At 37.9% G+C, this 25208-nt stretch overlaps 2 long non-coding RNA genes across 2 annotated transcripts in view; both read right to left on the bottom strand.

The window, feature by feature from the left end:
• The window catches only part of LOC309395966, a 478400-nt gene that overhangs the window by 283997 nt on the left and 169195 nt on the right, over positions 1 to 25208 (bottom strand). The window lies entirely within an intron of this gene.
• The window catches only part of LOC309395967, a 148455-nt gene that overhangs the window by 58665 nt on the left and 64582 nt on the right, over positions 1 to 25208 (bottom strand). The gene's annotated exons all lie outside the window — the stretch shown is intronic.

The raw sequence follows: 25208 nt of genomic DNA, 5'->3' as shown, positions 1-25208 counted from the left end.
AATACAATACAATACAATACAATACAATACAATACAATACAATAGCAGAGTTGGAAGGGACCTTGGAGGTCTTCTAGTCCAACCCCCTGCCTAGGCAGGAAACTCTATACCCAGGGCCGGATTTTCCTATAGGCTAACTAGGCTTCAGCCTAGGGTCTCAAGATCAAGAGGGGCCTTTTATTTTTATTTATTATCCATGCCACATTTTTTATAAAGGTTAGTATCAATTACAACATGTTTCATTTAATATATTGATATATATCACAGTAATGATGTGTTTTATTATCTCTCATGTAATTTACAAACTTAAAGATGGGAGGTGAAAGGGCCCCATAAGTGGAATAGCCTAGGACCTCTTTTCATCTAAATCCGGCCCTGTCTATACCATTTCAGATAAATGGCTATCCCACATCTTCTTAAAGACTTCCAGTGTTGGGGCATTCACAACTTCTGGAGGCAAGCTGTTCCACTGATTAATTGTTCAAACTGTCAGGAAGTTTCTCCTCAGTTCTAAGTTGCTTCTCTCCTTGATTAGTTTCCACCCATTGCTTCTTGTTCTGTCCTCAGGTGCCTTGGAGAATAGTTTGACTCCCTCTTCTTTGTGGCAACCCCTGAGATATTGGAACATTGCTATCATGTCTCCCCGAGTCCTTCTTTCTCTTAAGCTAAACATACCCAGTTCCTGCAACCGTTCTTCCTATGTTTTAGCCTCCAGTCCCCTAATCAACTTTGTTGCTCTTCTCTGCACTCTTTCTCCACAATCATAACCTGGATTATGGAGAATCTCCGTAGAGACACTCTGGTTCAAATGCATGTCTGGGAAAATTCTTCTGTGAACGTACATGACTACACTCAGCCCAAAAGTGTAAATCAGCTAATACTACTTTGCTGAATGATCTACAACCTGCAATATTTGGAACCAGAGATTCAGGAAATCATGTCAGTACATAAAAGATTGACCATTACTAAGAAATAATCAAGATCCTGATGCAGTTGAACTTGTTTACTCTGCCTAATGCAGAAAATCTTCTCCACACCTCTCAAAACTCAAATACATGTTCTATTCGACAGCATTTCCCTGAAATAATCATCTCCTTCACCAGGTAGATCGGTAGCAGTCTTTTAAGCAATTGAATAAACGTGATCAGGAATGAAACGTTGAAGATCTTTTGGGTACTGCCTTATTTTCGCCATTCTTCTTAACTCTGCTTCTTGGGCTTTGCTTCCTTTGTGTAGCACCTGTTCTGAATTGATATGCTTCCTCTCAGCAAGGCAGAGGCATCCCTTTGCTTTCACTGCTTGAAGCAAAGACTCGGCAGCTTTTGCTCTCTCTACCTGCCTGCCCCCCCTCCCCCCAAAAAAATCTGAAATGCATACAGAATGTAAATGCCTACCTAGCAAATGGTTGACCCCCAAGGGAATGATCTACGTAGTCTTACCTAATAGAGCTGGAATGTTTAGATCAAAGCCATTTACCTTTTGCTTTCCATCACTATCTAAGTCCTATTTCTATGCTCTTTTTCCTGGTGGTGATTTTTTTTGGGAAAAAAAAGAATTTTCTTATGAGGCAGACTAAAACGCCTGAGTGAAGGGTAAAGAGTAGACTGGGTTAGATTGCAAAATTCTAAAAAAGAAGCTGAGAAACTGGATGGACACCGATCTAGGAGATAAGCAACCTGGAGTTAAGGAGAAACAATTAACCAATGGAATGCCTTGCTTTCAGCAAGTGTGGGTGCTTCATCATTGTTTTTGTTTTTTTTGTGCCATAGCTGATCGTATTCTTTGGATCTACCCATTTTTGCTCGCCTTTGCATTACACGATCATCTGAAGGCTACGCTTTGCATCTCTGCCAGTTTCATTACAGAAAGATAAATATATAAATATATACTTATATCAGTGGTGGGATTCAAATTTGTTTACTACCGGTTCTGTGGGCGTGGCTTGGTGGATGTGGCATGACCTAGTGGGTGTGGCTTGGTGGGCATGGCAGGGGAAGGATACTGAAAAATCCCCATTACCTCCCCACTCCAGGGGAAGGATACTGCAAAATCCCCATTCTCTCCTCACTCCTGGGGAAGGTTACTGCAAAATCCCCACTCCCTCCCCAGCCCACTAACCTGCTGTGGGAAGGAATCGAGTCCCCCCTTCACTTCCCCAAATAAAATATTAGTCATAAGAAAAGGCTCCCCGAAAAGCAAGGAAAAATCAAGCTGCTAACAAAGAAACTTGCCTGAGGCTCATTCCACATTCCGGCCTGCTGCCTAAAGGAAACTTTACAAAGTTATCGGTGCTTGGAGATAATGAGCCTACAGAAAGTGAAACCCGGACCTTCTGTTCCATTTAAAGCAGGCAGACAGATTGGTAGAAACCTCATTCAAGACAGCTATCTCCTGGCTGAAAAGTGAGCCCCAATCTTTTCCTTTGAGACAATCAGCTGGGAGGCTTCTTGGCTTGTCAATTTAAAGCAACAATATCTTGGGTTTTTTTCTTCTTCTTCGCCAAGCGATCTCTCAGCTGAAAAACAAGTCTTGATTTTTTTCCTTCTAGCCGATCAGCTGAGAGGCAGCGAACAGATTGGGGGCAGGGCCAGCCAGAGGTGGTATTAACCAGTTCTCCAAACTACTCAAAATTTCCACTACCGGTTCGCCCGAGCTGGTGAGAACTGTCTGAATACCACCTCTGATTTATATATCTATTTATATTTATGTGTACATAAAGCCATTGAGTGACTTTGGCCAGTCATTCACTGCTGAAGAGTAAAAGAAATTAAAAGAAAATAACATTTGCAACCTGAACTGAAAATGGGACAGACTGAATTGAGAAACATAAGGAATTGAATGAAATGTGACTATTGTCTCTCTCTCTCTCTCCACAGGGCTTTTAAAATTATCTACCAGGGGCAAGAACATCCATAATATACTGAGTCCAGAACTGGGATTCATGGGAATTGTAATCTGATTCAAACTGGTCTTGATACAATTGTAGTAGAAGTGAGCATGAAGAGACAATACAAAGTTCCAGAAAACAGAGCACTTATATCACTAAATGTAAGAAGTATGTTATTATGGATATTCTTGCCCCTGCTAAACAATTTAAAAAACTTCTACTACAATTCCAGAGGTACCAAGACTATATTGAATCGGATTACACCTCCCAGAAGTGCCAGTTCAGGACTAATCTGGTGCTGAGCAGTCCACTCTTGGGTAGGTAGTTTAAATATCCCTGTTGAGGACAGACACTCTGGCAATCAGCAGACTATTGGGACCCAACATGTCTTCTACATTAACTGCTCCACAGTTGTCTTTTGTTTAATTAGAGCTGGAGTGGTTTGCCTCCTTTTCAGAATGGCGGCATTTCTCTTCTTGTACTTCTTGTCCCCCTCCTTGCTAATCAAACCACCTTGATTGCATTCCCATCAGGGTAATCACAAACTTCCCTTTGAAAAGTCTGCTGCTAAAAGAGCAAGTTATTGGGTCACTGAACTCCTAAGTGGAATTTCACCTCCAAATGCCATTGAGAGAGGAGCTGATTCTCAATTCAAACAGCTGGTTGCTCAGATCTCTGCTGGAGACCCGTTTCGAGCATTACCAAAAAAAGAAAGCTGTAGTTGGTTCTTATTCACACTGGAAAGATTTTGCATTCACTTTTAATCATGCTCAGAGAGGAGCACTAAAAAGAAGAAGAAAGGATGGCTGTTCAAAGCGTCTACATCTTGAATCTATTTTGGTGGTGGGGAAGAAGAATGAGAGCATATATTAATTCAGGAATCAAACTGTACCATCAATTACAGTTCACCTCTTATTTCAGAAGTTGTGGCACTTTGGGGAGGTGGGTGAGTGGGAAATGCCAGTAAATTATGCAGGTTGTGGTGTTTGGAATCCCAACATCCACAGTAAGAGGGTGAAAATTAATGTAAAATCAACCCAAAATCAATCTCTATCTTGGCTCATTTAAAAAGAATGCTGAGATGAAATCCACCTTTGTAGTTTTGCAAAAACTCACACACACCATTAAGAAAGAAGCTTCTCTTTTTCTCATGGATTCTCAGGGTGCTTGAGAATTTCATTTGGATTGTTCTTACTGATGCATTTGAACTGGTGTTATTGTTGAAGGCAGCAGGAAGTATTGCGGCTGGAGCGGTGGTATGTCACTCAACTTTTCACAAATCTGGCTCTTTATAGTTCCCAATCTGATTAATCATCTTGAGAAATTGTCCCTGATAATTTGTTCAGGCATTTGATCAGAGTATAAGAAATCCAGGGAAGTTGAAAAAAAACCCTCCTCTTTCAGAATACAGAATAATGGAGCTGGAAGGGACCTAGTCCAACCTCCTGCTCAGGCAAGAAGCCCTATGTCATTTCAGACAAATGGTTGTTCAATTTCTTCTTAAAGACTTCCAGTGTTGGATCACCCACAACTTCTGAAGACAATCCTTCCACTTGATTAATTGTTCTAACTGTCGAGAAATTCCTCCTTAGTTCTAAGGTTGTTCTCTCCCTGATTGGTTTCCATCCATTGCTTTTTGTCCTGCCTTTGGGTGGTTTGGAAAATAGGTTGACTCCCTCCTTTTTGTGGCAGCCCCTTAAATATTGGAACACTGCTATCATGTCTCCCCTAGTCCTTCTTTTCATTAAACTAGACATACCCAATTCCAACAACCATTCTTTGTATGTTTAGCCTCCACTCCCCTACATTTCTGTCTACCATAGTTTCACCAATACCTTCTTCTCCTCTGAATGCAATTTCATGATCAAATCCATTTTCCTCAATTGGTGACTGCCTCGATTAGTCCTTCCAGTTTTCATGGCAAGATTTCAGAAGTGGTTGGCCATACTTTCCTTTCTGGAGCTCAGAGACAGATGGGTGTAGGATCGGCCTCGAGCCACGAGTGGAGGGAACTAAATCAGATCCCAGCCAGGTGCTCCAAAGTTTGGGGATTCCCACCACTGCCACACAGTCAGTCACTAGCTGGCCTTCTAGATCAATTCAGACAGTGTAATGTGAGTGGAACCATCCCTTGCCAGCTCTAAACTACCCAAGTGGACTCTGGCCCTGTCAACATTCACTTCATAGGTTGAGACTCTGCAATGCACTGAGTGCATTAGAAATTGGGTCCTCAATTGCAGACTCACCACCTGGAGCGAAGGAGGCGGATGGTTGGTAGCCATCCTAGAGCATCGGGATGTGACCAGGTTCTTGGACAGTGACCCCGGGACAGGCACTGGTGCTTAGTGCCAAGACTATGGCTATTAGAAGCTTCTCAGGGCTCCATTCAGCATTGCCACCACCTGGAGATAAGCAGGCTTCTCAATAGTGGAGATTGGCCCCACAGATCCAGGCGTGCGATGGTAGGTGCCTGGTATTGCTACCTCAATAATACCACAAGGAGCCGGCTCTTTGGGTAGCAAGAGCAATGGCTTCAATGGTGGCTGCTCTTAAAAGGCAGTGATGGTGGAGGAGGAGGAGATACAAAATGGCGGCCAGTTGCAAAATGGCAGCAATGGAGGAGAGAAATTTGGCATGAAGCCGGCAAGTCGACTGCTAAGTGCCTCTACTCCTCACTTTGGTGACCGCTAAATCCTCCCACACCCCGGCAAGAAAACCAGAACACTCCTCTAATGAGCAGCGCAACTGGGAACCATGATGGTAAATGGTCTGAAGATCGGCTCCCTGCCCACTCCTTACCGCCAAGTGGCTGACGGGTAGCTGCCAAAAGAGTGCCACACTTCAGAATGATGCAGGTTGACTTCTCTGAGGCTGATTGAAGAATTCACATGTGGATTATAATAGTTATTACTGTATATCTGCTCAGTAGACAGACAGTAAGGAAGACACATCTCTTTGGGCTAGACTGAGTTAAGAAACTGGAAGCAGTCAAGCCAAGGAAGTGTGTCCAAACATTTCAAACTCAGTCTCTGGGCAGATAGACAGAAGTTATACCCATGCTTGGATTCTCCAAGCAGCGTACAGGAGAATGGATGGAGTTCTACAGTCTAATTCAGCATTTATAATTTTCATAGAGTATAGTGTGACTCAAGAACTGCCATCTTACTTAGATCAACAGGATCCTATGGTGTTTCAGTAGATGAGGAACTTTTTGAACATATTCATGCTGTCAGGGGTTTGAAGGCATGATATCCATCAAGTATAGTTTCAGGTTAGTCTTCCTCTTTCTTTCATTACCAAGACAATGTCTCAAAGATGCCTTTTCAAAAGGCAACTGGATTGTTCTTTCCTTGAAGAAGACATTTCACTTCCCATTCAAGAAGCTTCATTGGTTCCAAAACATCTTTCTCAATGAAAAAAAAAACACCCAATCCTGTTGTCTTTTGAAAAAGAACCTTTGAGAAATTGACCTGGATGACTGAGAATCTCCACAGATATTTTACCAGGACAATAGTGATATTATTGTTTTCAGTTGACTGATCCTTTAAAAAATAAGACCGATTTTTCCCTTGATTAAAATTGACACCTGATGAGTACATGGACATGTCCACATTATTTTCCAGAAATTAATATAGAAATGGTTTGCCATTGTATTCTGTAGGGATTGTTTTTTTTACTTCCTAGTCTAAACCACAACCCTCTGATTTTGCTATCATCTCCCATCCTAGTAATGTCCAGGTTTGACCCTGCTTAGCACTTTTAGACCAGTGGTGGTTGACTAAATGCTAACCCTTGCTTTGACTTTAAAGAAATATTTTGCCAAAAAGTAATAATTTGAGAACAGGAATATGGTCCTGTTTAATATTTAAAAGATGCTCCTTTGTTCAAAGGAATTTATCAGACTTTTCTCTGCAATGGTTGTAGTTTTACAAATGTATTTTCTTTTGTCCTTTATCCCTTCCATCTGATTCTTTTCCCAGGTATCTGTATGTGATGAATATAAGTAAGAAAGAAAACTGAGTAATGAAGGCTTTGATCCTAAGGAAATACTTTCACAGCTCACATTATTCAGAAAGCAAAACAATTTTTTGAGCTGTCTATTCATACATCATACATACATATCCATCAGGCTATTCCATTTTCTGAAAAGCGATGTTGCACTGGGTGCTGGGAAGGAGGTAGAAATAGTAAGCTATAGAGATTAAAAGTGTGAGATTTTTTAAAAGGAAAAGTAACATGGCTGAAATCAGTTTATATTGACATTGTACACTGTATCTCTCTATACCTTTTATTATTATTATTTTATTTATTTATTTATTTGAACTTGTTAGTCGCCCCCTCTCCCCACAGGGACTCGGGGCGACGTACAAAAGCAACAATCAAAACAGTATCATATAGAGGAGGTAAAAATAAATAAATAAATTACAGTGTTTAGAAAAAGTTAAAACCCCAATAACAGTAAAAATTTAAAAACTAAAACTAACAGTTAAAAAATGCCCGAGAGGTGGAGAAGCTGTAGATTTATGCCAGGCCGGCTAGTCGAAACAGGTGGGTCTTCAGTTTCATACGGAAGGAGCGGAGGTCAGTTGTTGTCCTAATGTCTGGGGGGAGGTCATTCCAAAGGGTAGGGCCCACCACAGAGAAGGCCCTACTCCTGGGCACCGCCCTCTGACACTCTCTGGAGGACGGCACCCGGAGGAGTCCCTCTCTGTGTGAGCGAATGGGTCGCAGGGATGTATGGGGCAGGACACGATCCCTTTTGGACTTTCCTTCCACGTATCCCATGTCCCACTCCATATACAGTATTGTCTTTCATTCTTTCAGCTTTTTTTATTTTGGAAAGAAGAAAAAGCTTCACACCACCCAACCACAACTTTCTCAGTTGACTCTTTCCTTGAGATTTATTTTCTTTCCTTCATATATTTATTTTGAAATCAGCTTACCATCCATTCTCCCCATGTGATCACCATCTCAACATACTTCTTTGCAATGGTCACTCTTGTTTGGGTTTAATCACATTTGTCCAGCCCTCTACATTCTTGAATTTTTCTCTTCTTGTTTTACCACGCAACTTCTTTAAGTTCTCCATTGCCATTGCTCTCATATTTTTATATTTTTTTCTGGCAAACCCAATTTTCACTTCTGTATAATAAAGTAGGCAGAACAATGTTCTTATGCACAGGTTTTTTTTGCTTCTTTTGCCAAACAGAATATATAGAAATAGCACTTTAAACTTATATACCACTTCATAATGCTTACAGCCCCCTCTAAGTGGTTTACTGAGTCAGCATATTGCCTCCAACAACCTCGGTTCTCATTTTACAGAAGATTGGAAGACTGAGTCAACTTGAGCCAGTTAGGATCAAACTCCTGTGGGGAGAGTTAGCCTACAATATTGCATTCTGACCATGGTGCCACATCAAAATATATGCTACCACCTATTCAACTTGTTTTAGGATAAAATGCATGAATATGCTATATTGATGAATCAATTCTATGCCCATCAGTTTATGAAATCAATTATATTTTCAGATACAACTCAGGATTTTCTTTCTCTGAGAATTTGATAATCTTGTGCAAAGTAAGAACTGGTGCTACATTTCAAGGTCTCTAAGCTTGTTTATTGCAAAGGATAGCAGAATGAGCACGGATTGTTTATACAGGTGCTCCTCCGGGGTACGATCAGTAGCTGGACTGGAGTGAAAAGAAAGCTTTGACTTGAAAGAGAGATTGTAGTCAACTTGTTTGGAACTTAATAAAAAAAGCCTTGGATTCTATATAGTGGCAGTGTTTACTATCTGGAGGAAAAGATCAATACAGATGATGTCGCAGGACAAAAAAGAAAAGGAAGTGACATTGCAGATGATTATGCAAGAAATTCAAAGAATACAAGTAAGAACAGAGAACATTGAAAAGAGAATAGAGAATATTGAACAAAGAATGGGAAATATATGAAAAAATTGAGAATATTCACCAAATGATGATGAAATACGAAGACAGATTTCAAAAAATTGAAGGAAAAGCTGAACAAAGAGATAAGAAAATTGGAGATATTGACAGCAGATTGAGCGTGATTGAAAAAGACAAGAGTGGAATATTGGAATGGGAGATCGACAGATCAGAATTTTACCTCAGATTCCAGAATATAGAAGAAGAAAAGTGAGAAAATTTGGCAGAAGTAATGATAGAAATTCTGGCAGAAGCATCGGTGATAACCAAAGGGAAGTTGATGGAAGGAACAGATGAGGGGTTTCGAGTCTTTACAAGATATGCAGTGAAAAACAAGTTGTTAGGAGAAGTCCATATAAGTTCTACCAAGAAAGCAATTAGAACATAAATACTACATATGGCAAGAGATAAAAGATTGCACTACTATTGGATGGATGGAGGATGATGTAATGAAATGCTATAATAAAAAATAATTTAAATTTAGTTAAATTTAGAATATTACGCATAAAATGAAGTAATAATAGTTATAATCAAATAAATGATTAACAATGATGTATGTATGTATGTATGTGTGTGTGTGTGTGTGTATGTATATATGTGTTGTATTTGTGCTGATAAATAAATAAAGGGAGACTAGTATAGATCTATTTCAAGCTATTTAGCTCTCATCAGCTAGCCATACCCTTTCCCGTGTAAGATTGAGATTGTTTTTGGCTGAAAACACCAGCCTGAAGATGGTGAGTGAGACCTCCCCGAAACGTTGCCAAGACAATCTCAATCTTACATGGGAAAAGACCTGAATACAACAAGACCAGCATACCTACACCCATGAAAATCTACAAAAACAAATTTGATAATAAATTTGATAATAGATTGATAATATGAAATTTTATATAAATTGTAAGTGAGGACTATGGAAAGGATGCACAAAAGTTTTGCAACCAAAGATAAACAATTTTATATAGAATACAATATAAAGATGTAATACTACTGGATGGTTTTAGGATGATGCAATGAAATGCCATAATATAAATTTATTCTAAATTTAGAATATCTCACATGAAAGGAAGTAATAATAGTTATAGTCAAATGAATGTTTAATAATGATAATAATTGTATACATAGATTGATAATATGAGATTCTATATAAATTGTAAGTGAAGACTATGGTGAGGAAGCACAAAAGTTTTGTAACCAATCAACACACAGTATGTAACTGGAGGATGTTTTTTATGTTTTATGTTTGTTTATGTTTGTTTAAAAAAAATTCAGAAAAAGAAGAAGCAAGGGATGTTTTGCTTTTTGAAAGATGTAGTTCAGATGTAACATAGTACTTGCGTCCAACATCTGGATGCCAAATAGAAAAGGCCAGCTTTGTGCTATAATGTTTCTTTTTTCAATTCCTATGGAGCAGGATCACTTGTCTCAGTACCTGATGGTAAGAAAATGAATCTGAATCTGAAAGTACAAATGCTTTTTGTGCTCAAAATACCATTTTTTATGAGCTTCTTCCAAAAACAGCATTTCAATTTGTCAGGAAATTGGAAAAAATTAGATTAAGATTACATTTGCAGTTCAGGGCACAGTGATTGACCAATTTGGCTTCTTTTGATCCTTTTCCTTTTCTTTTGTGGTTTTAAGAATATATTTTTTCCATATGAATTTTGCAGCACTTTCCTCCCTCCTTCCACAATTCTACAGTATCATCAGACTTTAGAAGTAAATAGGGTGTTTTCACAATCACCAAAGTTGTTTACATTTTTAGATTTTCTAACATTTGTTTCCTTTGACTTACAGTATATTATACATAGTTTGATAAATTAGTTCCTTTGCTCAGGTTTATTCGGTTGTTCTGCTGGGTGAAACAGCCTTTCACTGCATTAGTTACAATTACGGTAATGAATAAATTTGATAGGCAAAATTCTAAGCACACATATTTGGTTTAGATCTTTAATTAAAAATATATGCATATTAAATATGTTTGTCTTGTATGAATTCAATTAGATTAAATGCATGATTTGTGTTTTCCCTTCAAGTAAAGAATATTATATCAGTGTGGTGTGATTGACTGCCATTAAAAAAAAGACCTGGTTTTGAAAGACAATTCATCTTGCACAACAGGTAGTTGCTAGGTTTGTAACAAAACTTGTCCCCCCCTTTCCTTTCTTGTCCAATTTCCTAGCCAATTAATTGATGGGCTACCTAAACTTGTTCCTCCAAGGATATGTTCACATTCTGTCTGACTTCTTTTCTCCCCACTGAAATTCACAATTAAAATGTTAATAGATTTCATTTTGTGGAAGAGAAGTGGCTTCCCAGCTAAATGCCTGATGTGACAATAACTCACAGTTGTCTTGATTTGTCTGCTTCACCGGAGGCTTGGAGAATGATTTAGTTTTCCTTTGTGGAAGAGTGTAGATGATTGGTTAAATATTAGATGCTGGTTTAACCTGGCATTTGCCCAAGAAAGACATAGATTTGCTGCTTCTGGGCTCAGAAGCAGGCATTTCAGAATAACAGAGTTGGAAGGGACCTTGGAGGTCTTGTAGTCCAACCCAGTGCTTAGGCAGGAAACTCTTCACACAAATAGTTATCCAATATCTTCTTAAAAACTTCCAGTGTTGGAGCATTCACAACTTCTTGTTCCATTAATTAATTGTTCTAACTGTCAGGAAATTTCTCCTTAGTTCTAGGTTGCTTCTCTCCTTGATTAGTTTCCACCCATTGCTTCTTGTCCTACCCTCTAGTGCTTTGGAGAATAGTTTGACTCCCTCTTCTTTGTGGCAGCCCCTCAAATATTGGAACACTGCTATCATGTCTCTCCTAGTCCTTCTTTTCATTAAACTAGACATAGCCAGTTCCTGGAGCAGTTCTTCATATATTTTAGCCTCCAGTCCCCTAATCATCTTTGTTGCTCTTCTCTGCACTTTTTCTAGAGTCTCCACAACTTTTTTACATCATGGCGACCAAAACTGGATGCAGTATTCCAAGTGTGGCCACTTTGTCAAAGAATGCAATAAGATTAGTCTGACATGATCTGTTTTTGACAAACCCATGTTGGCTTTTGGTTATTACTTTGTTTGCTTCTAGGTGTTCGCTGATTCATTGCTTGATTCTCTTTTCTAGAATCTTCCCTGGTATTGAGGTCAGGCTGATAGGTCTATAGTTTCCTGGATCTATTTTTTTTCCTTTTTTGAAGATGGGAACTACATCAGCTCTTTTCCAGTCCTCTGGCAGTTCCCCGATGCTCCAGGATCTTTGAAAGATATAGTTCAGTGGTTCTGAGATCTCATCTGCCAGTTCCTTCAGAACCTTGGGATGTAATCCAGATGGTCCTGGTGATTTGAACTCATCTAGGGTAGACAGGTGCTCACTTACCATTTTCTTCCCTATTTTAATGTGTTCCTAATCTGTTTTTTGTGGTGCTGTTTTTTATAGGTTGGACTGTTTTTTCTCCTTTGTGTAAAAATAATTGCAAAAAACAAGTTAAGTGGTTCTGCTTTCTCCCTGTTGCTTGTCACCTTCCTGCCACTTTCTCCCAGCAATGAACCAATTGTTTCCTTGACTTTTTTCTTATTTTTAACATGTTGGAAGAAGCTTTTTTTGGTTATTTTTTAGCCTTTGTTCATTGTGAGCCTTAGCTTTCCTTACTTCATCTTTACAGGCTCAGGCTATTTGCTGATATTCTGCCTTAGTTATGTCCCCCTCTTTCCACTTTTTATACTTAACTTTTTTGTCTTTCAATTTGTCAGAGAGTTCTTTATGCAGCCATGCTGGTTTCTTTTGAGAGCTGTTATTTTTCTTCTTCATTGGTATTGTGCTAGACTATGCTTTTATAATCTCACTTTTTAAAATTTCCCAAGCTTCTTGAGTTGTTTTCTCCTTGAGGATTCTCATTCATGGAATCCTTCCCAAGCTCTCTCTAAGTTTATTAAAATTAGCTCTCTTAAAGTCCAGTTTGATTTTGTTCTATTGCTTGTGCTTGCATAATGTTGAATTCCAATATTGCATGATCACTCACCCCCAAGGTTCCTGTAGCTTGAACACCTTCTATCATTTCATCTGTTAGTGAGAATTAAGTCTAATATGGCTGATCCCCTTGTTCCCTTCTCTACTTTTTGGGAAACAAAGTTGTCTGCTAGGTTTGTTAGGAACCTGTTGGATCTTCCACTTGGTGCAGAGTTTGTTTCCCAGTTGATGTCAGGTTACTTAAAATCTCCCATTACTATTGCGATGTGCTTCCTACATCCCTTAGTTAGATGCCTAACAAAAAGTTAATCTATTTCCTCTGTTTGGTTGGGTGGCCTATAGTATATACCTATGCCAATGTCATTTCCCCCTCTTTAATATTGTGTTTAATATTGACCCAAATGCATTCAAGATAATTTTCGTCATTGTACTCTATTTCTGTAGAGATGTAGTTATTTCTTATATATAATGCAACTCCACCTCCTCTTTTATTTGGTCTATTTCTTTTAAATAATTTAAATCCCTCTAGCTATATGTTCCATTTGTCAGTTTCATCCCACCAAGTTTCCGTAATGGCAACAATATCATATCTGCCCTCATGTAGTTGAATCCCCCCCATGTTTTATTTGTTTTATTTATATAACATTCAATTTCCACCAAACAGTATGTGATCTGGGTACAGTCATTTTTAAATAATCATAATACACATATTTGTTGTAGTATTCATCACAATAATATTGATAATATAATAATACATAGTCTATGTGTTGCTTTATCATTTTTTCCAAACAAGTATGTATTTTCATCGAGTTTTTTTTTAGCTTTTGGGCATGTCCATCACATATGGTAGTATGAACCAGATCTTTGATTACACTTCCAGCACTTAGCAGATCTATCTTTATACATTTTTGCCAGTCTTGCTGGTGCAAAATGCCACATACAAAACATTTGATACAAATTTTCTTTATATGCAGTTGACATAGTCAGTTTAATATTTCTATCCTATAATTTCTGCCATTTATCTAATTCTATTGCATGTCCAAAGTTTTTAGCCTAGTCAATCATGGTATTTTATTATTTTTTGCCTCTTGATTGCTTCTGTCAATTCCATCATGGTTATCCATTCATTCAACATATCCCTTACTGTATCTGGTAGCTTAGGAAGTTCAGATTGTTCCAAATATTGTTGTATTTTATTTTCCATGATTTCCTCCTTATCATACAATTTCTCATAGTACTCTTTTATGATAGTTTTTTCTCCTTATTCTGATAGTGGAGGGTCCCTTTCACATCAATTAGTCGATGTATCAATTTTTTCTTTCTCTTTTTTCTGTTTATATGCCAAGCATCTCCCAGGCTTATTCACATTTTTTAAAAAAATGTTTTAGTTTTTTGTGCCAATACTTCTTTTTTCCAATAAATTCACTTTATGTTTTATTAAGTCTATTTGATTTTTCAATTCTTTTTTTGTAGTTCTCTCTGTAATTCTAATTCCAATCTTTTATGTCCTTCTTCTAATATTTTTTTGTTTTGTCTATTATTATTATTTTTCTTTCCCATGTATGTTATAGCTAATCTATGGGTATATGCTTTAACAGTATCCCAGTTTACTTGAATTTCTGATTCTCCCTGTTTATTCCTCATTTCCAAAAAGTGGTGAGCATATCTTGGGCCTGCCTTCCTTCCTTCCTTCCTTCCTTCCTTCCTTCCTTCCTTCCTTCCTTCCTTCCTTCCTTCCTTCCTTCCTTCCTTCCTTCTTTCTTTCCCCCGGTAAAATTAAAAAGAAATACTTTCAGTGGCTTACGTAATATACAAAATGGAGTTAAAATACCTGACAGTCAAAAATAGAAACAAAAATACTAAGCAACATTAAACATAAGCCAAAATGTTGATGCTACCTTGGTTTCCATGGAAAATTTTTGGGAGAGTAAGTTTTGCTTGGCTGAAGTTAACAGAAAGTAATGAGACAGTTTCGTGTTAGTCTACATGTTAATGTTTTTTTTTCCTTACATGTTATAATGACCTTTATGTTTTCTTTTTGTTACTGTTTATAAATAAAGATTTGGAGGGAAACAGATTGTGCCCATGCATTATAAAGGATTCTTTGAAGTTTCTTTGTTGTCTTCATTATTTCTTTAGAATGGCCTTAATGTCAGATTAATCAATGGAACAAGGAGAGGCAAAAAGTCTCAGGTTTTCACCGACTGGATGAGAATTTATTGCTTTAGGTTCTCAAAAGGCTGGCATTACATACAGGTAGTACCCAATTGTTAGAAAGGATCAATTCACTGTGTTATGGATTTATAGAAAGCTGCTATGGATTTAAAAAGAGCTCTGTGTAATTTAGCTACCTCATTTTTATGAAAGGACAGAACTCCTAGTAGCTTAGGTAGAAAGTATGTTAGAATTGCTGTCACAGAATATAGACATTAAGGCAAAACTTTAATTAATTAGGCCTAGGGAAGCGTTAAAACTCTAATATATTCCAAACACAACATCAGATAAAAATGTTCCATTGGTATGTGATTTTGCAAGATACAAATTCAGATTTACAGAAACTCCAGCATTTTAATGGTGGACTCCAATACCCAAAGACGTTTTAATGGTATATGTCTGTCTGTCTGTCTGTCTGTCTGTCTGTCTGTCTGTCTGTCTGTCTTTCTGTCTAGCTATCTAGCTATCTATCATCTTCATCATCATATCCATTCATCCCTCCATCCATCAATTCATCCATCATCCTCTATACATCTATCATCTATCTTTGGTGATGTAATCATATAAATATAAATATAACAAAGGACAATACAGTTATAATTAAAAGGCATGGGAACTAACAACAGGATCGGGTAGGGTGTTCCACACAGTTGCTACTCTATTGCTGGAATCGTTTTTCCTGCAATCAAGATTAGAACAGATTACATTTAGTTTGTATCTATTGATAGCCCTTGTGTTATTGCAGTTGAAGTAAAAATAGTCATTAACAGGTAGGACATTATGACAGGTTATCTTGTGTACTAAGCTTAGGTCGGAATGTAGCCGGCATAGTTCAAGGTTATCCAGGCCTAAAATTTCAAGCCTAGTGGTATATGGAATTTTATTACAAGCAGAGGAGTTGAGTACTCTTCTTGTAAAATACTTCTGGACCCTCTCTAATGTTTTAATGTCCGAAATGCAGTGTGGGTTCCAGGCAGGTGAGCAATATTCAAGTATAGGTCTGGCAAAGGTTTTATATTGTCCTAGTTAGCAGCATAGCGTTTACCAGAGAAAAAGTACATAAAATAAGGTTGACAACTCTGAATGCCTATTTGGCAATGTTGTTACAGTGAGATCTGGGGCTTAGGTCACATGCTACTCTAAAGTCATGACAACAAAGGTCTCTCATTTCTACGGATGGACCTGAAAATTAACCAGAAATAGCTTTTCCTCAAATGAAAATGAAATATTCTGGAACCACAATGTCCAGAAGTCTTATTAGTGGTGAATTTTGGAGGTTCTAGATTCAATATACCAAGAAGGTGGCAGGGTGGATTGACCCAATTAAAAGGAAATGGAGCTCGCTGATCCTTTTCTTGTGCCTCAACAAGATCATTAGCTGATGCAGATTCACTGGGCTCAATGGAATTATGATAATGCAGGCCAACTTTCTTGTTTTAACAGATGCCATTAGACTGTGCATCAGTTTAGAAAATTATGAATCACAAATGCCCAGATGATCTAATTGACTGGAAAGACTTCCAGGGGTTCTATTTTTTTCTTTCTTTCGCTTGTCTTGTAATCAATTGATTAAAGATTTTCCAAGTTTAATATGACAATTAAAGCTTCACTTTTAGATTTGCTGGGCAAAGTGGTTTAAGACTTTGAACATGAGAAATGTAATCAGAATAATGCCAGTTATATTTAATCTTAAATAAAAGGAAACCCTGAACTTTCCCCAAAGTTTTGTTTTCATTATTGTCTGAATCAATAAAAGGAAAAAGGATTTTGTATGAATGGTTATCACTCATGCAACATGAATGATATGCTTTTTTGTATTCCATATATATTATTTATTATTTCATCATGGGCACTTTCTTGACTTTTTGACCACAATCTGCAAATACCTTTGGTTATAGAGGGAGGAATAATCAGATTACTAAACATATAGTATGATATATGCAGATAAAAATTCTAAATTGTCCTCCAGTCAAGAACTTCTGTCTGTAGAAGACTTTTTAAATACAGAACAAAAGAGATAATTTTTTTCCACATAACTATACAATTGATGGAAAATTGACTGTATCAACTATACTCAGATCAATCAATAGGAACTTTTTTTTTCAATTATTAGGTAGTTCATTGTTCAGTCCCTGGTCTATTATTGTTGGTTTGTTGGTTTGTTTATTTGATTTATGTGCTGCCCATCTTGTTTCAATTATTTCTCCAGGAAACTTATCTTGTCCTCCCTCCTTCTGTAAGCTGAGACACTTTTACATGCAGTTGTCCAGTCTGATCTGAGGCTCTTCTTATTGTGTCCAAGGTCATTCATACATGACATTAAATAATAAAGTCTTTTTGTGTCCATTTAAAGAGAATATTCCCAAGATCATTAAATCTAATTTAAAATCTAATTCAGGCCTTAGCGTCTTTCTTTAAAGGATCAAATTGAGGTGATGTGACACTCTTGATCATGGACTGAATGATTTGGGGGAAGGGTAAAATGAAGGATCTATTCTTTGCCGTCACTGTGGATGGTATTCTATCTTGAATGGTTTCGTTTCCTTCCCTCCAGTCTGTTGTTGTTTTTCTCTCTGATTGAAAAAAGTTCTGTTGATTTGGCTTTGGGGAATCATGTTAGTGTTTTTCTTGATCTCTTTAATGCTGCTCCACAGCAGATATCAGAAAGGAGTCAATATGCTTAAAGCAGTTGCAATTGTAGGAAAATTTAAGTCCGTGGCAAATTGAAACCAATATGGAAAAATAGAGGAAGAATAGAAATGAGGAACAGCTTTCAGAGGAGGGGGATCATTTCTTTACTGCTGTATGGTCTTCCTGGCAATAGTCAGGCTTGGATATGAAGAAGCTGATCCACAGTCTAGTTCGGATGTATACATGTACATGGCAAGGAAAATGAATCTTGCAAGTTTACCAGATGGATGGCAGAGGGAACAAAGTTGTTACAGAATCTCGTAATCCTGCTAGAAATACTTTGAAACCTCCTCCCAGAAGGGAGCAACAGAAACAGGGTGTGTGGGATCTCTAACAATGCTTTGACCTCTACGTACGGAGCACTTATAAGCAGTATCCTGAACAACGGAAAGCATGCTTCATATAATCTTCTCAGTTGTCTTTACCACTCTCTGTATGGACTTTCTATCTGAGGCACAGCTACCACCAAACCAAACAGTGATGCAGTTTGTTAAAATGCTTTCAATGTTGTCTCTGTAAAAAGTGGCCAGAGCAGAAGGAGAAAGATGTGCTCTCCTCATCCAATGCAGGAAATGCAGGTGCTGGTTTGCCCACTAAGGATGAAATGTGGAGAGACCAAATCAGATTTTTAGTTATCTGCACCCCCAGATCCTTAATACTGTTGAGTCTCTACAGCTGCATTGTTGATATTGAGTTGAGTATGACTATGCCAGCTCTTTCTAAAATCTACAATGATCTCCTTTGTTTAATCAACATTTAGAACCAGGTTGTTTTTATTGCACCAGTCCACTGGAGCATCTTCACTGTCATCCCAGGTAAGACCCACCATTGCCGTGTCATCGGCATACTTCACATTATGATTTGTAGCAGATTTGCCACAGCAGTGGTGGGTCATCAAGGTGAAAAATAGCAGACTGAAGACATAGCCCTGTGGGGAACCTGTACACAAGGAGACGGAGATGGAAACAGTTTTCTCCTATCCCAGATGACCACAAAAGATCTCAACCACAGCAGCTTCTATCTGAATTAAGGATGCTAATACAAATTAAGAGAGTTGTGCCTCGGTAAAAGAAGACGGGGCTTTGCTCCATTTGTAGAGTACACCTCAAGAAACCAATCTATGGGAGATTATTTATCACTGGATTTATGAGACCTAGACTACTTCTCTCTTTTGAGATCAATGCAAGTCATCCCAAATCTAAAGTGTCAATAACCTGATGGGAAATTCCAGCGAGTAGAGTCAGAGACATTTCAGCTGCTTAACCACTAAATCTGTTCAAACAGGAAGGAAGCCCATTAAATATTTAAACCCTGTCCTCTCCTCAAATGCAGAGCAGCAAAGATGATTTTCCATCAAATTTAACATTAAACTCTAGCAATTTGCACAGCTGCACATATAAATGGTTGGCACATAATCTCCAGAGCCTGAGGTCACTGCGCCTCATACATTTTCAATATTGGAAGTTACAGAGCTACATATTTTTTGTGTCAGTTCCCACATTTCAACAGAGAGAAAATTAACTGATGGAGGGATGAAGGAGTTACGGTTGCGGGTGGGTGGGCAGTCAATGAATGGATACCACGTATAATCCTCCCTCCCTTTAATCACTGATTTATTGTTTCTTTATACAATGGGAAGCATTATAGCAATCCATAAGCACCAGGAAACAAATGTAACGAGATAAATCGGAACAGACAACTAACTGCCTGATTTCACTTAATACAATTTGTTCCAGGACTGATCTTCAGGACCCAGTACATTAGCATATTCAAATTAAAAACAACTTGTGATTGCTATTTGCTAGACGAATCAGGCAGTTTATCCACCGCTTTCCCAAATGCTGTACAAATTTAGTTTTGAATGAATAAAGCCTGAAATTGTGCTTTTCCCTCCTCCCCTAGTACAGATAATCAAAACCTAAATTACTGGCTTTTTATTATAAGAACCAGAAGCACCACAAATGTTGCGGGAGAAATGAATGTGCTGTGCCCCCCAAATGTTTTGACTTTGATAGTAATACAAAATAATCCCCTGTAAATATAAATGCCAACAACTCCTACATATGTAAACAACTGTAAAATATACAGTTGTATATTTACAGATTTGGAGATAATTATTTTCATCTTAAACTGCATTGTTGATACTGAGTGGAGTATGACTATGCCAGCTCTTTCTAAAATCTACAATGATCTCCTTTGTTTAATCAACATTTAGAACCAGGTTACTTTTATTGCACCTGTCCACCGGAGCCTTCACCACTTCCCTACAAGGATCTTCACTGTCATCCCAGGTAAGACCCACCTGAAGGGCTCCTCTCCTAACTTAAGAAAGTGAAGACTCTTGAAATTGATTATTTACAATACAATACAATACAATACAATAGTAGAGTTGGAAGGGACCTTGGAGGTCTTCTAGACCAACCCCCTGCATAGGCAGGAAACGCTATACCGTTTCAGACAGATGGCTATCCAACATCTTAAAGACTTCCACTGCTGGCTCATATTTAAATGGTTGTCCACTAGGACTCCAAGATCCCTTTCATAGTTACTATTACTGAGCAAGGTATCATCTATACTGTACCTGTGCATTCCATTTTTGTTGCCTAAATGTAGAACCTTACTTTTTTCACCATTGAATTTCATTTTATTAGATAGTGCCCAATGTTCAAGTTTGTCAAGATCCTTCTGTATCTTAAGCCTATCTTAAGCCTAAGCCTATCTACTCCACTGCATGATCCACTGGAATTTGTGCAAAAATTATAATATTAAAACAACAACAAACTGGTGGGAACATAAGCCTGAAAAAGTCACCGAAAATCAGATGGTCAATATCCTGTGGGATTTTCGTATACAAACAGACAAAATACTAGCACATAACACACCAGACATCACACTGGTTGAGAAAAATAAGGTTACAATCATAGACATCACATAGACCCTGATAGCAGGGTCGAGGAGAAGGAACATGAAAAAGTCGCAAAATACCAGGACTTAAAAATTGAAATTCAATGATTATGGCACAAACCAGCAGTGGTAATTCCAGTGGTAATCGGCACACTGGGTGCTATTCCAAAAGCACTGGAATTATATTTAAAACAGTTAAAAATTGACAAAATCACCATCAGTCAAATGCAAAAGGCCGCACTGCTTGGATCCGCACACATATTACGAAAATAATTTACGACGTCCTAGGCCCCTGGGTGGGGCCCGACTAGTAATCAATGCCAAATCTGGTGAAACAACTGGCCGCTGTGATACAATTCTGTTGATGCAATAATAATAATAATAATAATAATAATAATAATAATAATAATAATAATAATAATAATAATAATAATAATAATAATAATAATAATAATAAATTAAATTTAAATTACATTTAAAACAGTTAAAACTTGACAAAATCACCATCAGTCAAATGCAAAAAGCTGCACTGCTTGGATCTGCACGTATATTACGAAAATACGTTACGACGTCCTAGGTCCCTGGGTGGGGCCCGACTAGTAATCAATGCCAAATCCGGCGAATCAACTGGCCGCTGTGATACAATCGTATAATAATAATAATAATAATAATAATAATAATAATAATAATAATAATAATAATAATAATAATAATAATAATAATAATAATAATAATAATCAAAACAAAACAAAACAAAACAAAACAAAACAATATCGATCCAGGATGGCATCATTTTACCTTCCTTTCCCACCCTTTGATAGAGATTGCTTTTGTATAGTGGGGGGAAAGGTATGGTGTCGTTCAAAGAGGTACATTTCTGGGAATTATCACCAATATCACACAGACATTAATTCAAGGGATTGAAGAAACACTGCAAATAAGCTTATTAGGAAGAATATGCTTTTGGCAAATAGTGTGTTCAACTCTGATCTCGGCTATATGCTTTAGATGTCAGATTTGATCAATTTGATTAAGCACATTATTATTCAAGAGGAATATCACTGGCAAGCTTTTGCCCAGCTCTGAAAGCCTCTCTTGAAACCACACAAAAGTGAAAAAATAACTTTGATCAGACTTCTATTGATTTCTTTCCCCAGTTTTCTGAAGAGATCTTTGATGCAAACAGTCATGTATTATGGGCTGGTTTTTTTTCCCCCTCCCTCCTTTACTTCCTTATTATTATTATTTAAATAAATTATTCCGTGTTTTGCATCGTCAGGCTAATGCTGGTGATTTCATTTTACAGCTCTGCTTGTTTGTTGAGACTTGAGGGTTGTAGATGACCTTATTAGTAACAAATGATTATTGCCTATAATTGAATAGCTCCTCAATTAAATGAAAAACTGCTACCATTTAATGCACCCACAGCAGGAGGCTATTTGCATTACCAATCAACCAGTTAGCATGCATCTCCTAAAATAAATGAGAAAATAATTAGATACAGATCTTAGGATCCTGAGATAGCATTATTAGCTTGATCTAAATCTGGCGCTAGAAGCTTGGAAATTGATTCAGGAAACTGCCCTTGAACTGGAGAATACAGAAGTAGGAAGAGGCAAGTATTTAAATGTGTTTATTGGAATAATGTCTACTCCGCCTTTCCAGAAACCAATATGCAAAGAAGGCTAAGGAAGAAAAATGACAATAAGAATACTGAAAAAAAATGTCCAGCAGAAGCTAAAAGAGAATAGGGGCATATTTAGCCAGACATAAATGAGATAAAAGTCCCATAATTAAGCTAGTATCCAGAAGACAATCTAGCAAGGAGAGCTTTTAAAACCCAAAATATAATGCTGCCACCACAGATCATTTTTTTTACAATGTAGTTGCAGCACACTGCAGTTTTGGTCTGTTGGTGAGTAGCAGAAATCCTGAAAATTTGGGATTGGTGGGTCTACTTAGAATTCTGAGCAGATTGCAAAGATATTTATTAATGCATTTTATAAAGTAGCTGGCTAACCATCATTTTACATTTCTCTCATTTTTTTTTCTTTCCCCAGCAGGTTTCTGCTGCATCTCGTTCAATGTTTTCACAGGGGCTTGGTTCTGTTGGTGTGAAGCACATTCAATGAAGCACTGATCTAGCAATAGCAATATCACCTAGAGACGTATATACTGCTTCAAGGTGCTTTACAGCCCTCTCTAAGCAGTTTATGGAGTCAGCATGTTGCCCCCAAACAATCTGGCTCCTCATTTTACTGACCTCAGAAGGATGGAAGGCTGAGTCACCCTTGAGCCGGTGAGAATCGAACTGCTGGCAGTTGGCAGTCAGTTAACGATAGATCTTTCATTAGCCCATCCTATATATGTGTGGCAAGGGTGATTTCACTGTGATTTCTTTCTCATCACAAGTTTTGGTTCAAGGGCAAGTTCTCTGAATTGCAAAGCATTATATTCTCTGAAATAGACTCTTGTGTTTTACTAAGCTGACCTTTCATCATTTTGTATTTGGATGGAGGTGGAGTGGGGGTGGCTGTTCTGCCAGATGCTCTGGAATACCGCATAGTAATCAAACAGTAAAATGAATGGAATGGCATAGCTAGTCACAATCCAGCACACTGAAAAGGTCAACCCAGTCCAATCTCCCTTTTCTATAATTCATGGAATATGCAGGATCTTAAATATTAGGCATTGCATTCTTATGACAAAGGCTTTCCAAAATGGGAGGAAAGGATTGAAAAAAAAGGAACCAGCCGCCTACATTAATCCATTCTGATAGCAAAGTTAATCAACAAGTCAGGGATGAGAAATGGAGGCAAACCTTTCTCACAGCAGTATGGCATAGTCCATCATAATGTCTCCCATATTCCAACTGGGTTTATTAGCCCCCACTTCACAGCAAAAGCCTGTGGGTGGAATGCACATACCCAAACTGATATGGGTGTCAAAGATGCGCAGGGCAGAGTTTTCCATGAACAGGCATAGACATCATTTCTTTCTTTTCTCTCTGACAAAGCCATTGTGAATGCTGGCAGAATACCCTGATTCGTGCTGTGTTCTCTCTTTAGAAGTTTCTGGAAAGTGACTATAATTGGGGCCAAAACCTCTTCTTGTCAGCTTTCCCAGGTAGTCCAGCAGAAAGCATGACTGGTGGAATAATTCTACTGTATTGTAAAGCTATTGTCAACTTGTAAAGTGTTTCCATGACTATTATCAAGTTGACATGAAAAAGGGAGGGAGAATTCCATGCATACCTTCGACCAGGGTCGGATCTCAGATTTTTACAGCAGGCGTGTGAGGCGCCAAAGTTTACAGCCTGCTGCAGCATTTCATTGGTGGATGTGATTTATGACACAGACTGAGGGGAGGGGAGACACAGGGGTAAAGATCAGACACCATTAACTAGAAATCAGATTTGGCTCCACAGAAGAACATGCCAAAATGTTGTTCCTAATAAATGACTGGATTTCTTTTGAACTTTGTCTCCAGGCTCGTAAATTAATTAGGGCATCTTTTGGAAACTTCACAGCTTTATTAAAAGAACTTTGCAAATTTTACCTGCTTGTTTCATTAGGATGGATTCTTTTTAAATATCTTCTTTTGACCATTAAGCCATTGAGGGCTCATGTTTGATTGTTTCCTAGGCAGGATCACTTCCTCTCATTCCCCCAAGGTCATCCAATTACATTATTGTCACATAGGCTATACCTGTTGGGTCTCTTCTCTGTAAATTTGTGAATAACTATTTACTAACCTTTTAGATTCACTAACTTTTAGAAATGTCCTTAAAATTAAAGTGGATTTGCTGATAAGTACGAAACATTGGTTCTATCTACTGTGGTTCTATTTCTTCATCTAAATGTAGGTGAGATAGAACCACCAGGTGACATGGGACCTTCCCAATCAGAAGAAGAAACTGAGATTATCCTACATCCAAGACAGGGGAGATGCATATGGGAACAACTCCACAGGGACAGTACAACACTAAGGAAACAGGGTTCCCCTTGAACCAAGTTTGCCCAAAGGGTTCAACTTTCACAGATTAAACTGGATCGGAATCCTTCAATTCCAATCAATTCTGGCTGGAAACAGCATCTGTAACCAGCTGTTTGCAAAATATCTCAATTTTCTAACTCATTTTCCTAACCCATCTTTCATGCTGACCTTCTTGGTTGCCAATTCCATCATTTTTCTTTGATATTATTTATTACTCTCCAGTCTTTGATTATGGATCTCCTTGTCTTCTGCCTCTGTACAACTGCCTGCTGACTTATTCTTGGGAAAAAAAATCTTTGCTTTAAGATTCTGTCTGATCATTTGTGTATGATCCTGGACTATTTACTGAAGTGGCTGTGGGTCTATCTCCCTGCTGACAATCATACTTTAGACAGAACAGCTGGATAGCTAGAATTTACATACTGAATTTCCCCCTGGTGATGGGAGTTTCCCATACATGATTTACTGGACCTCATGCTAGGTGTACAACCTCCTTTCAGCTATATTGGTATAGGGAGGGAGGTGCATAAATCATTTCAACCATGCACATTCATACAAAGACATATAGGGATTAAATTATTTAGAATCTCAAGGGAGG

This window comes from Natrix helvetica (assembly GCF_964273705.1).
Source record: "Natrix helvetica genome assembly, chromosome: 8".
NCBI classification, from domain to species: domain Eukaryota; kingdom Metazoa; phylum Chordata; class Lepidosauria; order Squamata; family Natricidae; genus Natrix; species Natrix helvetica.
Note: the sequence above shows the minus strand (reverse complement) of the source record. Positions and strands in the feature narration are given on the sequence as shown.